At 45.5% G+C, this 13,872-nt stretch overlaps 1 long non-coding RNA gene across 1 annotated transcript; it reads right to left on the bottom strand.

Moving 5' to 3' along the window:
- Positions 1-4,680: 4,680 nt before the first annotated feature.
- Positions 4,681-12,739, bottom strand: LOC132020871 (uncharacterized). Its single transcript, XR_009405122.1, has 4 exons — positions 12,488-12,739; positions 11,281-11,438; positions 11,051-11,190; positions 4,681-5,786 (listed from the first exon to the last, which is right to left on the bottom strand). It is a non-coding gene; the product is annotated as an uncharacterized LOC132020871 (long non-coding RNA).
- Between the last annotated feature and the right edge of the window lie 1,133 nt (positions 12,740-13,872).

Raw genomic sequence — 13,872 nt, 5'->3', positions numbered from 1 at the left:
TTGCCTTGTCATCCCTCTGCATCATGGCCATGACAGAGACATGATGGTCTCATAACCATCTGGCTTCAGGCCTGTGGACTGGCCTCTGCCTCTCAGCATTGGGGTCTTGACACTTTATAGATGTGAAACTGATCTCCTTCACAATAATTCCAAGTATGTTTCCTATTTCATCGTAAGGTTTCCTGAGACTCAGAGAGGTTAAGTATCTTGCCCAAGATCACACAGCCAGTAAGTGGTAAAACTAGGCTTCTAATGCTTGACAGTTTACCCCCAAGTCAGTGCTCTGTCTCCTTTGCAGAAGATGGCAATTACATGAACCCTTGTTACGACTTCCCCTTTCTCCCAGTCTCTCACCCATGGATGAAATTAGTGAAGGACGCACTCCTTCCTGCTGATTGAATTCAGCCTCACAGTACTCCAGGACGTCAGTACCAACTGAGTGCAGGTGACACCGGAGCTGAAATTTACTAACCCTTCTCGCCATGCATCCTGTTTCAGATGTAGAGGAATGACCCCACTGTGTTAATGAGCCAGGAAGCAGAGGCTACTGCTCATCAGTACTTTCTTTCTCCCATATACCTTTTTAAAGATTTATTTATTTATGTGAGGGGGGAGAGGGGGAGGGAGAGAAGGAATCTCCAGCAGACTCCCTGCTGAGTGCTCAGCTGGTGTGGGATTCGATCCCAAGATCCTGAAATCATGACCTTAGCCGAAATCAAAAGTCGAAGGCCCAACTGACTGAGCCCCCCGCCGCCCCTCATGCCCGGGTGCCCTCTCCCATATTTTAAGGCATGAATCCTTTCGGGTAGGATTTGAGGCTTGTTCTGTACTCTAGGTCAAAGCGGAGGAACTTGGGGAGAGGGAGATAGCTGGCAAAGGGAACAAGGTGACCACAAAGGAGAATGTTCCCCTGGCTCCCCAAGCAGGATCTTTCCCAGGACGCCCAAAGAAAGCCGTGATGTCTTCAGCTCTCCGTCTCTGGGCAGCCCAGGTTCCCTCCAGTGAAACCTGACGCCAATCAGACGGCCACCTCAAGCTAGAAAGGAAAGAGGAAAAGCAGACTGTGGCAAAGACCGATGACCGGCCCCTGCTACTAAACATGCCTGTTGGCTGTGGATTCTGAGCAAGGTATTGTAGACATCCTGGCGCCGCCCTCTAAGGATTTCTGGGGTTGCCCTCCTTCAGGGCACATGTCTGCAGAGGTAGAGGCCTGGGGAGCCCAGCTGCTTCCTGTCCCTCTCCTGCTCCCCCGGCTGGTGTCTGGGTGCCGTGCCAGTGAAGTCCTGGTGTGATGCACGCGGCATCTGTGACAAGACTGTACGTAGAGCAAAGCAAACACAGCCCTGGTGTGTGGGGCTCAGCCAAGGGAAACAATGCGCTGGGGCTGGGCTGCTCGCCGGAGCTGGAACCCGGGAACCGCGGTCCTTAACCCAGAGAGAATTAAGGAGAGAAGTAGCAGCAGACCCCCGTATTCAGGAGCTCATTTCACAGAGAGGTCACTGGAAGGCCTTGGCATTTTGGGAAATGTCACCCAACGCCAGTTAGCAGAGGAAGCCTGTCCCAAGAGCTGAGATGCGTGAATCAGGGAGGCTCAGCGGACAGCGCCCGAGGGGCCCGACCACGGCTCGGGCTGTGATTGGTTAATGTGGTCGGGACCTGCTGCCTTGAGTTTCCAGGTGCAAAAAGGGGGGTAATCCCAGAAACGGGGCTGTGTGGCTTCTCAAAGCCAATTTGGTGCAGAGACAGAACCGCGGGATTCAGTAAGTTGGAGACCAGGGCGTTTCAGCATTCCTGAGGAGTCACGCGTCAGGACGCGCGTTCGAAGGAGCCCGATGGACTCTGTCACCTGCCCTGTGATTAGATCTGGGTTATTTATAGTCCACTGTTTGCTTTACAAGCCCTTGATCAAGTGATCAGGCCGGCAGTTTGCAAATGTGCGTGGCAGGATGTGTGTGTCTGGGTTGGGGGAGGGGTCCATCATTTCGCTCATTTTGTGATTCTCCGGGAAGCTAGATTTTTAAAATAAATACCTCAAATTCCCTGTGTTTTCCAGTTCTCGGGAGGGGTTTGCTTGCTCACTTAACTCATATTTTTGGTGCCCGCTTAGATAGAACTCTGGAGGATGAACATGGTCCGTAGAAGCCCAGAAAAGGCAGAAAGGAGGGGATGGGCAAGTCCCCCCGCCACACCACTTTGAGCAAGGAGGGTCGTGTGACATGTGCTGCCGACAGCGAGCTCCTCTGTCTGCTAGGACAGTGCCATTTTGTTACTTAGAATGACCTTAAAGACATTCTGCGATCACTCCCTTTGCTTTGCTTTTGTTGTTGTGTTTTAAGTAGGCTTATTGTCCTGCATGAACTCACCAGCCAGAGATCAAGACTTGAGTTGAGATCAAGATCAAGATTAATCCCCTGAGCCACCCAGGCACCGATTCCCTTTACTTTGAATGAAAGTCATTTGTTAGTTTATAGGCCCTTAAGGATAGAAGACTGTAGGGACACCGTATCAGGAATTTGTTGCGATGTCTCCGAGTTTCCCTCATTAGCTTCTTAGCTGTGTATGTTTTAATAGGATTCTTAACTTTTCTGGGTGTTAGTTGGCTCATCAATACACACACACACACACGCACACACACACAGATACATATACTCACGTACATGTATGTATATGTAAGCATGCATACACCTATATTCATATCACTTACACATAAAAGCCAATTGCAATCATTATTATGGGAAACCATTGACTGAATTTGTGTACTGATTAGAAATAAAGGATTAAAAAATTTACTCGTGCATTACCAGTGTTTGTTGGGAATTGAGACTATGGTTGATCGTGGTTAATAACAGAAGTGCAAGTTTCTGACAATCAACATTTCTGAATATTCTTTTTTTTTTTTTTAAGATTTTATTTATTTATTTACAGATAGAGGTCACAAGTAGGCAGAGAGGCAGGCAGAGGGAGAGGAAGGGAAGCAGGCTCCCTGCTGAGCAGAGCCAGATGAGGGGCTTGATCCCAGGACCCTGGGATCATCTGAGCCGAAGGCAGAGGCTTTAACCCACTGAGCCACCCAAGTGCCCCATTACTGAATATTCTTTCCTCTTAGGAAATTAATCAGTGGCCAGTAAACTTATGGAGTGTGAGTAAAATAATTGCCTTGTAAATTCTACTCTTGAATTTCAGGGAATAGTCCTTTGCTCCTGTGCTTGGGAAGAGTAGAACTGGGTATCTGTGAGTATCGACTTTGGAGTTAGACAAACCAGAGTTCGGATTATGTTTCTACTGCTAATAGCTGTGTGGCCTGGGGCAAGTCACTTGACTTCTCTGAATTTACCTATAAACTTCCTTATCTATAAGTTTCCTTATCTATAATATAGAGATAATAGCGCTTAGCTCCTGGATGATTGTGACTAGATATCGTCTACTGGGTAGTGGCATGTCTGGTTGTGTCTGGTTGCAACCAACAGGAATCAAGCTGGTCTCTTGAAGACAGTGTGATCGCAACATGCCAAGAATTCAGGTTCCTGATGACATTGTTGAGCTACTGAGTTAACTAGCCTTGAAGCCACTCAACTTTCAAGACTTCTTGGGATAGGGCATGGTATGACCCCTTTCTGGGTTAGGCCGGTTGAACTGTTCTTCCTTGTAGGTGAAAGCTTCTCGACCAATATAACCAAAAATTGGATAACTTCTTCTTAAGTGAAATTTAAGATCGTTCTGCAACCAAGTCCACAAACTACTTACAAAATTTTGCTAATTATAATGTAATTTGGACCAAATGCAGACGGGATGACTTGGTACGTCCTGGATAACATTAAGGCCATAACAATTGAAGAGAATCACAAAGGATGTTCTTCTGAGGAGAGGGATCATGAAGGTCGTTACCTTCGCTTTTGTTTCAGGAAGCCCTTTAAAGGTTTGGATCGGGAGAGGGCCACGGTTGGAAATTTTCAGTGTGTTTTGCTCCTGAATTGTGTGAGTAGGGGGAATGGACGGGAGTGGGTAAAGAGTTCTGGCAGGGATATTTCCCAAAAGGCAGTTGTATTGGTCCCGTGAACAACAATGTGGGTTGGAATGGTTTCATGCCCAGGGGAACACAAGAGGAGATTTGAAGTTTTGGTGATCGAGCAAGAATGTAAGCAAAGATTTAAATTGAAGACTGGAAAATATCGTATCCCAGAAACCAAAGGAAGAGAGAAGAGGCTATCAAAGGAAACAAGGATCACCACCATTACCACTGCCAAGGACAACATCGGTGACCGAATAGTGAGGGCTGGCCACTTGCCAGACACTGTCGGGTAGTTTCCGTGTATCATCCTATTTAATCCTCACAAGAAACCCAAAACATTGTCCCCATTTTCAGAGAAGGGCACCTGGATGTTGGAGAGTCCAAATCCCACTATTCATAAGATCTGGGATTCAGGGTAAGCGCTTGTGAAACGTATTGGTTTAGCCACGGGATAACCAGCTGATATGCAGTGATGCAGAATTTCAAGCAGGAGAGAAAGCTATTGGGCTTGGTGATTAGGAAGTCATTGGTGAGAGAAGCTTCACGTGTTGAAGTGTGAAAGAGTGGGAGGGGGGAGTGGGTCTTTGAAGAATCCTATGCATGCAGATCGCATGTTATTGGCTAGAGGGTGGATGAGGGCATAAAAAGATACTTTTTGCTGGGTGTGATGAGAATTGCTACTATATTTATTAATCATAATTATGGTGGTTTGGGAATTACATGCAGATCCTTCACCCCGATGTCACTTAGAAATCAAAATATTTTAACCCCGCCCCTCCCCCAAAGCAAAGTTTTCTTTCATTTCTTATTGAATCATAAATAAGAGATTCAGCTATTCTAAGTCTGGTTAGACTGGGAAGTCAGGAGAGCTGCTGGTCAGTAGTGCTTGGAAAAATAGGCTCCCTCTCACCATGGATGTTGAATGACCATCGTCTGGTTAACCAATCAATTATCTAATCAAATTGATAATATCTAGTCAAAACAGAGAGCCTCTCAAACACTAGCCCAGCCATGATTCATATGTATGAGATTTCTCTTGTGGGGTGGACTGTTTTTGGCAACACCTTCTGGTTAAACCCGTCTTAGTGTATTAGAAAAACATTCTGGCTGGTTTGCTGACACTATGAGCCAATTACAAATGCCAAAATTGCTGTTGAATTGCTTTGGTATAAATGCCAGTTCTCTTCTGGGGCTTCTGAAAAATCCGAATCCTTTTGGTATTCCCAGCTCTGCTCCTGACCCTTGGGAAACTGTCCACTTGGTCCTGGGGAAAGGGTCTCACTTCCTTAGGATGAGATGAAGGAGAGAGATTGGAGACTGATTTCTAACACAGCTGCTTGTCGGCAGGGGTTTAAATGAATCGGAAGATCTGGCTTTCTTGTTTCCTTGGATTGTGTGTTATTAGGGGAGAGGAACCTTTCTACTTCTGTAACCCCTCCTCCATTATCTGGAAACACTCCATGAAGAAGTGGAGGGCAAGTTGAGGGCATACTTTCCAATTAAACAGGAGGTTTCAACATGATGATGTAAATAACTAAATAATTATACTTCCCCAAGGCATTGTTAAACTTGTCCTTTAAGAAGAAGGCAGAACTTTGAGTTTCTTCGTTGATGAAACAAATTTTGTTTTAGCAGGCAAGCTTCTTGAGGCCAGAGACCAGGTCTTTTGGCTCTTCTATAGTTATAATAATCATTATTGCTGTTCATGAACTATTTCCAGGTCTTTCCCCTTCTGGGCACATGGTAGGATTCCACTTCCTGCTCCCGTGAGGCTAGTCTGGCCGAGGAGATGAGAGAGAAAACAACAGGAGGCAGATTTTAGTCTCCTATCATTTTGGGAGATTCAGTCTCCTGTGATTTCACAATATACACAAATATTTAAACAATATATACAATATAAAAATATATATACATATTATATATATACACATTATATACAATATATGTACACAATATATACATTGTACATCTGAAGTGAATATAATATAATATAATATCATATATAATATAATATAATCAAGTTATACCTTAATGATAAAGTTAAAAATTATAGAAAATGATTTCGTTTCCTGTTTGAGATTCTCCAGAGCTTTCTTTTTCTCCCTGGCATGGCAACCAGTAATATTCAAGATGGTGACTGTCTTATCCACTTGGGTACCTGGATATTTATGAAGAACAGGCTCCCCACCCAAGCCTCCTGCTAACTCTCAGTGGACATGTGGCATGAATGAGAAAAAAGGTTTGGTACTTTTAAGCTACCCCAAATTTAAAGTCGTTTGCTGCAGCAGCATAAATCCTGATGAGTACGATGTAAGAGCTAACCTATATTTCAAGTATATATTACATCTGTATTATTTATCTAATATATTCTTAGGGCTACTAGACTATAACCACGTTGAGGGTAGACATGGCATGGTGTCCATTTTGTATCTCTATCATCTGGCAGAGATACACAATTTTCTTTTTAAGATTTTATTTATTTACTTGAGAGAGAAAGAGAGAGAGAGAATGAGTGGGGGGGGCAAGGGGAGAGGGAAAGATAATTTCGAGTAGGTGCCACTTGAGCATGGAGCCCAGTGTGGGGCTGAATCCCATGACCCTGAGATCTTGACCTGAGCTGAAACCAAGGATCAGTTGCTTACCTGACTGAACCCCCAGGTGCTCCACACAGTGTTTCTTTTTGTTTTAATTTTTAAATTTTTATTTTTTTTTTTTAAAAAGATTGTATTTATTTATTTGACAGAGAGAGGGAGATCACAAGTAGCCAGAGAAGCAGGCAGAGAGAGAGGAGGATGCAGACTTCCTGCTGAGCAGAGAGCCGGATGCGGGGCTTGGTCCCAGGACCCTGAGACCAGGACCTGAGCTGAAGGCAGAGGCTTAACCCACTGAGCCACCCAGGCACCCCCACACAATGTTTCTTGTTGAAAGATATGTTATCAATGTCTGGATACCTGAAAAGATGGGAAACATGAGGAGCATGAGTAACTGAAATTCAGCATTTCTCATAAATTTTATTTAAGCTAATCTTTTCAGCTTTTTTTCCTATCACGGCCCTTCAAAAGCGTAGCTTTTTTTTTTTTTTTAAGATTTTATTTACTTATTTGTCAGAGAGAGAGAGAGAGAGTGAACACAAGCAGGGGAAATGGCAGAGGGAGAAGCAGTATTCCTCCTGAGCAAGGAGCCCAGAGTGGGTCTCAGTCCCAGGACCCTGGGATCATGACCTGAGCCAAAGGCAGATGCCTAACAACTGAGCCACCCAGGTGCCCCAAAAGAATGGCTTTTGAGACTAAAATCTCACTGAGTGTATTTCTTCAGTCCTTTCACAATCTCTGCAGTCTCTAGTGGGATCATAGTTGAGTTGCAGTAAAATAATCATTGGTGCCAGGGGGAGGGGAGAGGCGCAGGGGAGGGGGGAGTTGAGAGAGAGCCGAACTGGTTGCTGCATGGTTGAGAATGAACAAGTTATGTTTCAAACAAAGGCGTTATTTCTCTTTTGGATGAGAGGTACCCTTTCAAGATCCATTCTGGAGATGGAAGTGATCTGGTCTTAGGGACCCCAAAGATTTCATTTCAAATATTTACCACTCGTAGACACCCAATAACTTCTTCAGTGATCATTCATTTTTTCCAAATTTTGATTGGTTGGAGTCTGTCAGGATCACTGGTTTGTTGGGTTGGAAGAGTGATAGGACAAGTCATCATGTATCCAATGGCTCTATTTGTAGCCCAAAGCTGAGAATCAGCTCCATTAACTTACACAGCCAGGATGCAGTTCCTACTGAACCTTCTGAAACACTGACAATAACTGGCTCGAAGGCTCTCCAACACTCCCTTTGAGTGAATAATAGCCTCGAATTTGCTGTGGCTCCCTCCCTGGCCTCCTTTAGACCCCTGGCTGTGCGACCTGACATCCCATAGCCTCGCCTCTTGGATATATATACCCTTCTATTCTTCTGACAGAATTTATGACCCCAAATTATGTTATCTATTGTACCTGCTTCCTGGGCTATTGTCTACTGTCTTTTCCCCATTAGAGTGTAAACTGCAGGAGGGCGGATGGGTGATTTGTCCTGTCCACTGCTTTAACTCTGGTACCTAGGACAGTGCCAGGCATGCTCTCACCACCCTATACAAGCTTGTTCAAAGAACAAACAAATGAATGAGTGAATGAATCCATCCATCCATGAATGGCTTGAATTACAGAATTCATGTCTTGATAGAAGCAAAAGGAAACCTAGACTTTTCCAGTCCAAAGTGATATCTATACCTGTATCTATCTATATATGTTTTAAAGAATTTATTTATTTGTCAGAGAGAGAGAGAGCTCAACAGGGGGAGCAGCAGGCAGAGGGAGAAGCAGGCTTCCTGCTGAGCAAGAAGCCTGATGTGGAACTTGATCCCAAGACCCCTGAATCATGACCTGAGCTGAAGGCAGATGCTTAATCAACTGCGCCACCCAGGTATCCCAAGTCCAAAGCCTTAGAGATCAGCCCTTGGGGGTCATGTCTAGGATCCCATAGGTTTGTGTTAGAGCATTCGTGATTCACAGTCCGGTGTTATTTCCATTTCAACACGCAAATGACCACTCCGCAGCTGGCGGAGGCTGGGTAGGCGGGAGGAGGTCTTTAGTGGGTCGCATCTTCCCAGTGCTGCCCAGCAGGCCATGAGCAAAGATGGTGACGAGAGGTATAAGGAGGCGGGAGGGGAGGAAGGAGACAGGTGAGGGCAGCAAATGGTGAGGACAATTAAGAAAGAAGCGTACTTTTTCTTTTATTTCCTTGCCATCACAAACTTAGCGTGCCTTTCCTTTTCCTTGTAGCTCTTTTTAAAATTACGAGCTACTGCGAATTTTAAATGAGCTTTCTGTTATGTCATAAATATTCAGACCAGGAATGGTAATTGTTCCCTGTGATTAATTCTGCTTACTCGGTAAGTTGTGCAAGGTTTTTACTGGAGGGCACGTCTTTTATGTTTTAATGTGACTCACGTAGAATACAATTTGTCCTCGACTGCAGTTGAGACCCTGGCGTTCGGGTAAGGGCTCTTGGGGTCTTTTTCTCTGATGGCCGTATTTGGAAGTACTTAAGTTGGTTGGTTTGTGTTATCCTTCCCCAGGGCTGAGATGAAGGTAATTGTTAGGGCTCACGGCCAGAAGTTCCTCCTGGCTGCTCGGGTCGCATTGGTCTGAGGTTAATGGAGAAAAGCGCCATGTTGAAGGTTACAGCATTTCCCTTTGCTTCCATTTTAATGATACTTGCCTGCCAGTGTTTTCTCTTTGAAGAGCAATTTAATAAACAATCACTGGCGTTTCATGTCGAGGGCAAGATGTGTAATGGCCTTCATCTCCCCAGGAGTTCTTCCTCAACATGGGACTGGATCAAGCCCCTTGCAGTGAGTGGGGAAGTGCTGAGGGCTCGGGGTACCACGGGTGTCCTCCTCCTGCCCAGGAGGACAATGGGCCCAGGATGGGGGAGGGGGCCGCGTTCCAGAATGATTCTGGACTCTGCTGACATTTCCCTTGCTTTCAAACTATTTTCCGAAGAAGTCAAACGTGAGCCTGTAATCACACTCCTCAAGGGAGCTCTGAGGGGGGCAGGGGACACACGGAGTTCTGGAATGTCATCTTTGGGGGGCTGTGCATTTCTGGGTAAGAAGGAAGCTGAACGGCTGAAGGGCTTTCCTTGTGGACGATGGCAATTGAAGCTCGGAGTCTTGACGAGGAAGACTTACCGAACGGTGCTTATGAGGCGCCCACATGAGCCGGATGCTGTTCTGGGTGTTATACAAAGCAAGCCCAGGCAAGGAGTTGCATTGCATGCACCCATTTTTTATTAAAATCACATGTAAATTTACACAGCTTGTGAGGGTGGGCCTCTGGCTCCAGTGAACAAGCCTGAGTAGGGCTGGGCCTGGGCACCCACACTGAGAAGTGAGGAGCTGGAGCCCGGCTTCTCCTGGGTTCTAATGAACACCAGCGAGGCTCTAGGAATGATGTGCCGAAGTGGAGAGTGCCCCAAGGGAGACGGCGGCAAGCCACCAGGCTGTGGATGGGATGGCCATTGGTCATTCACCTACGGGACTGTGCGAGGCCACAGAGACCCACAGAGTTGGTCTTCAAGACCATTGCAGGGACCATTTCTGTAGGCTCGGAGGCTGGCAACATCTCCAATGTGGCAAGCCACCGCTCTTTTTTTTTCTTTGGCACGTTTGTATTAGAGAGAAAGTGTAACCAGACTTCACTGTTTCGGGTTCTTTGGTGAACAGGGGGTTTGACTTTTACCAGCAGGGAGGGCTGGCTGTGGCCAACATGCAAATGCTTCTCGGAAGGGACGTTGATGGGCACACTGCTCTGGCAGCTCACCCACGTGGTTGATCGTGGCTGTTTCTGTGGTTGTTGACATGCATGCTGGAACTTTCTACATCCTGTTTATCTTTTAAGAAAAATTCCACCACAACAAAGTGATAGTCTAAGCTTTAGCCAGTGATATGCTTATTATAAGTAGCAATATACGAGTTAGCGCAGGGTGATTGCACAATAATGAGCGTGGCCCCTTGTTGATGGTGGAAATGAGTTGTGACTTATAGGTATGGAAGCCTATGTGCCCAGTGCATGTTGGGGATGGGGCTGGAGCTGCCAATGGTCTCCTGGAATAGCTTTATAGAGTTAGCCTGGAGCTTGTGTAGATGGCCTGGGTCTCAGCCAGTAAAGGCTGGCTGGTAGTTTCTTTGGCTTAGCCAGGCACAGCGGCCAATATAGAATAAAGAGTTAGGGTCAGGGTGACCTCACCTTCTTCCATCCTCAATTGCCATCCCGTCACTCATTTCTCTGCCTACGTATACACTTGGAGATTGTCCTCTAAGACTCTAATTATATGGAAGAAGAAGAATGTGTTTTCAGCTCTATTTTTCTGGGGATGAATCCATTCTGATTTTTGTGCATTCTTCTAGAGCAATAGTGTACAATCCATGCACCTGGGTTAAATGGATAAGAATAAGAAAGTTCTTAGGAGAGTCATAAAATGCTGAGTTTTCATGACAAACCTGAGATCACTGGGTCTGGTAGAGATAGGCACTTGGGGAAGGATTCCAGAACTGTTCACTGGGGTTCTAACCCCATCTCTGCCACTTACTAGGGCTATGGCCTTAAAGTGCTGGACTTCTTCATGCCTCCACGTCTGCATCTGTAAAATGGGCCTAGCATTAGAACTTACCAAAGGCAAGTTACCATGAGAATTAAATGAGTATAATATGCAAAAAATACAGGCACGTACCTAGCATATGTAAAGACTTGATAAAAACTAGTATTCTTCCTTAATCCAGAACCGAAATGGGTATAACTCCTTCCCTTTCTCCTCTGTTGGCTAAAGTCAATTATATTATAGATAAATGCGTATTGGGCCCCAATGTTCTTCCTGAGGAGTCATATTTACTGGGTTTGCCAAAAAAAAAAAAAAAAATCAGTACAAATCCTCATGCTCTAGGAGGCAAACAAACATCTGTTGAATGAGGAGCCCTGTGGCTCCTCCTCCTCCGGGACAGACGGTTCCCATTCCATGTCAGGGTAATAAAGTCAATGGAGGAAAAAATGTAGATCACCATATTTGTCTGGCAAAGTGGAAAAGACAGAACGACTCAGGGTTATCACACAAAGTATTTGCTCTTAAATATAGTTGTGTATCAGAAACAGCAGAAAAGCAGAATAAAAAATACCAGTATCTGCCCCCACCCCCCCAATCCCAGATTGTGTCTGTGATGTGACCTGGTACCTGTACATCCAAGTTCTCCAGATGATTCTGAAGCACAACCAGGTGAGAACCACCGCTATAAGCAATTCTCAATGTAACAAGTGAGTGAGTACACAGTCCAGTCCGGTTTAGGTAAACAGACCTGAACGCAGTGTCCTGAACAGAGAACCACGTTCCCGTTGAAATCCACTCTTCCTGTTAATATGTCTTATTATAAAATTAATGATTTTCCTCTCTGTCTGGAGAGAGAAAGATTTGGCAAGAGGAATTTTAAAGAGATCAGGCACTGATTTGGAAGTTACAGAAGTCAAAGCCTGGGCTGGTTGTTCCTTGTAGGACTCGTGCTATCAACCGGGATGCAGTGTGAATTTCGTGAGCCGTCAAAAGCGTGCTGGCACCGGGCGACTCACTCAGTAAATATGAGTGGAAAGGGAGCCCGGAAACCACGCAAGTAAGTCTGTGATGGCCAGTGAGTTCTGAACTTTCAAGACACTTCCGTGGGGTCCCACGGCCTCCCACGCTGCCCTGCTCCAGCCGCCCTGGTTGCATGCAGCTGAGTGAGGGCTGCGCCTCATGAAGGGCACTGGCTAGCCCTGCTGGGACAGGTCACGTGCTGATGGTCCCTACTGAGCACATGCCTGCCCTCACCCAGCTGGAGTCCAGCGGGGCTTCTCCCTGCTCTCACTCCCCTCCTCCCCGATCTCCGCCTTGTAGATTTTGGTAAGAAACTCACTATAAACGGTTTCCCTTTGAGAGTTCCAAATTCATCGATGGCCATGATCATCCAAAAAGGTCCGTCAATCCAAAGGTCATTCCTTGGCCCTGAGATGGGATGGTTGGGATCGTTTTAGGCCATTCAACCCCCCAACTAAGAGACCCTCTTTGAAAGGAACTCCTTTGGGAGGTGGCTTGCCTGTGTCCCTGCCAGGGTTCTTCCGGAGCCTTCCAGGCGGCTCACTGCAGTAAGCTGGAAGCCACCACCCTCATTGGGTCATGTTGACTGAAGGTGCTTGTTTCTGTCTCCATGCAGTCGGTGGCAGGACACTGACAGGACAAAGCCTGTTGTAACTGACCACCAATGGAGCAGGCTCTGTTCAGGGATTACGGTTGCCGTGGGAACCAGCTTTGCTGAACTCACCACAGCAAACATGGAATGAATGGCTGGGTCAACACCCCAGATAAAAAGAGGGTTATGCAACTGTTTGCTGAACCCTTGGCAGGATTTTTTTTTTTTTTTTTTCTGGACGTTTCCCAGAATATCCCCATATTCACAAATTCCAAATGAAGAATTCTAATTTAAACTCATAACAAGTATGTTCATTGTTTGCCGAAAAGAGCTGTTGCTTTTGGAAATATAAATGAGGGTCTGTGGAAGGTTGAACTGGGTGTTGCATCAGTTTTGGTAGCGGCTAGGAAACATATTTAACGATAAGCTTTCCCTAGACAGGAAGCCAGGGAGGCCACTCATGTATTTCTAATGATCTACATAAATAATTTCATCTACTTAGATTCCAAACTTTAGTCATTAAATGGTTTTCTTCTCATCTCAGCTAAATAGAGTCTTGAAAATGAATTTTAAAATGCAGAAATAGGCTTTTGAAAAAATAAAATCAGAGACAGGATGGAGCCTCTCTTTGTGGAAAAGCAAATTGGCAAACAGGACAATTTATTTCAGACAGTGAGTACAAAGGAGCAAGGTTCTGGGATCTCCTAGTCCCTCAAACCATTTAATTCTAGGCAAACAATTAAATGGTAACATAATCCAGGTGGCCAGAGTAGTTTGTGTTTCTGTCTCTCACTGGAAGGGAAGTATCTCACACAGTAAGATAGTAACAGTTGTTATGACTCCTACCTCCTACCTGGCTGCTTGACCTGCTTTTCCTTCTTTTTCTGTGACTTTCTCAGAGCCTTGAGTTCTGACTCCAGAGGATTTTTCTCTCTCAGTCTCTTCCTCATTCCAGTTTTCTTTCTCTTTTCCCCCCACCCCCCCGGTGGCCCCAGTCTGATTTTTTTTTTGTTTAATTTATTTGACAGAGTGACCAGTCTGATGTTTTATACGACGTAGGCACTAAGAGCTGGTTGCTGTCTTCTTACACAGCTCCTTTTAGCTCATTCCTC

This window comes from Mustela nigripes, chromosome 6 (genome assembly GCF_022355385.1).
Source record: "Mustela nigripes isolate SB6536 chromosome 6, MUSNIG.SB6536, whole genome shotgun sequence".
NCBI lineage: Eukaryota > Metazoa > Chordata > Mammalia > Carnivora > Mustelidae > Mustela > Mustela nigripes.
The sequence above is the reverse complement of the archived record's forward strand: the minus strand, read 5'-3'. Positions and strand labels throughout refer to the sequence as shown.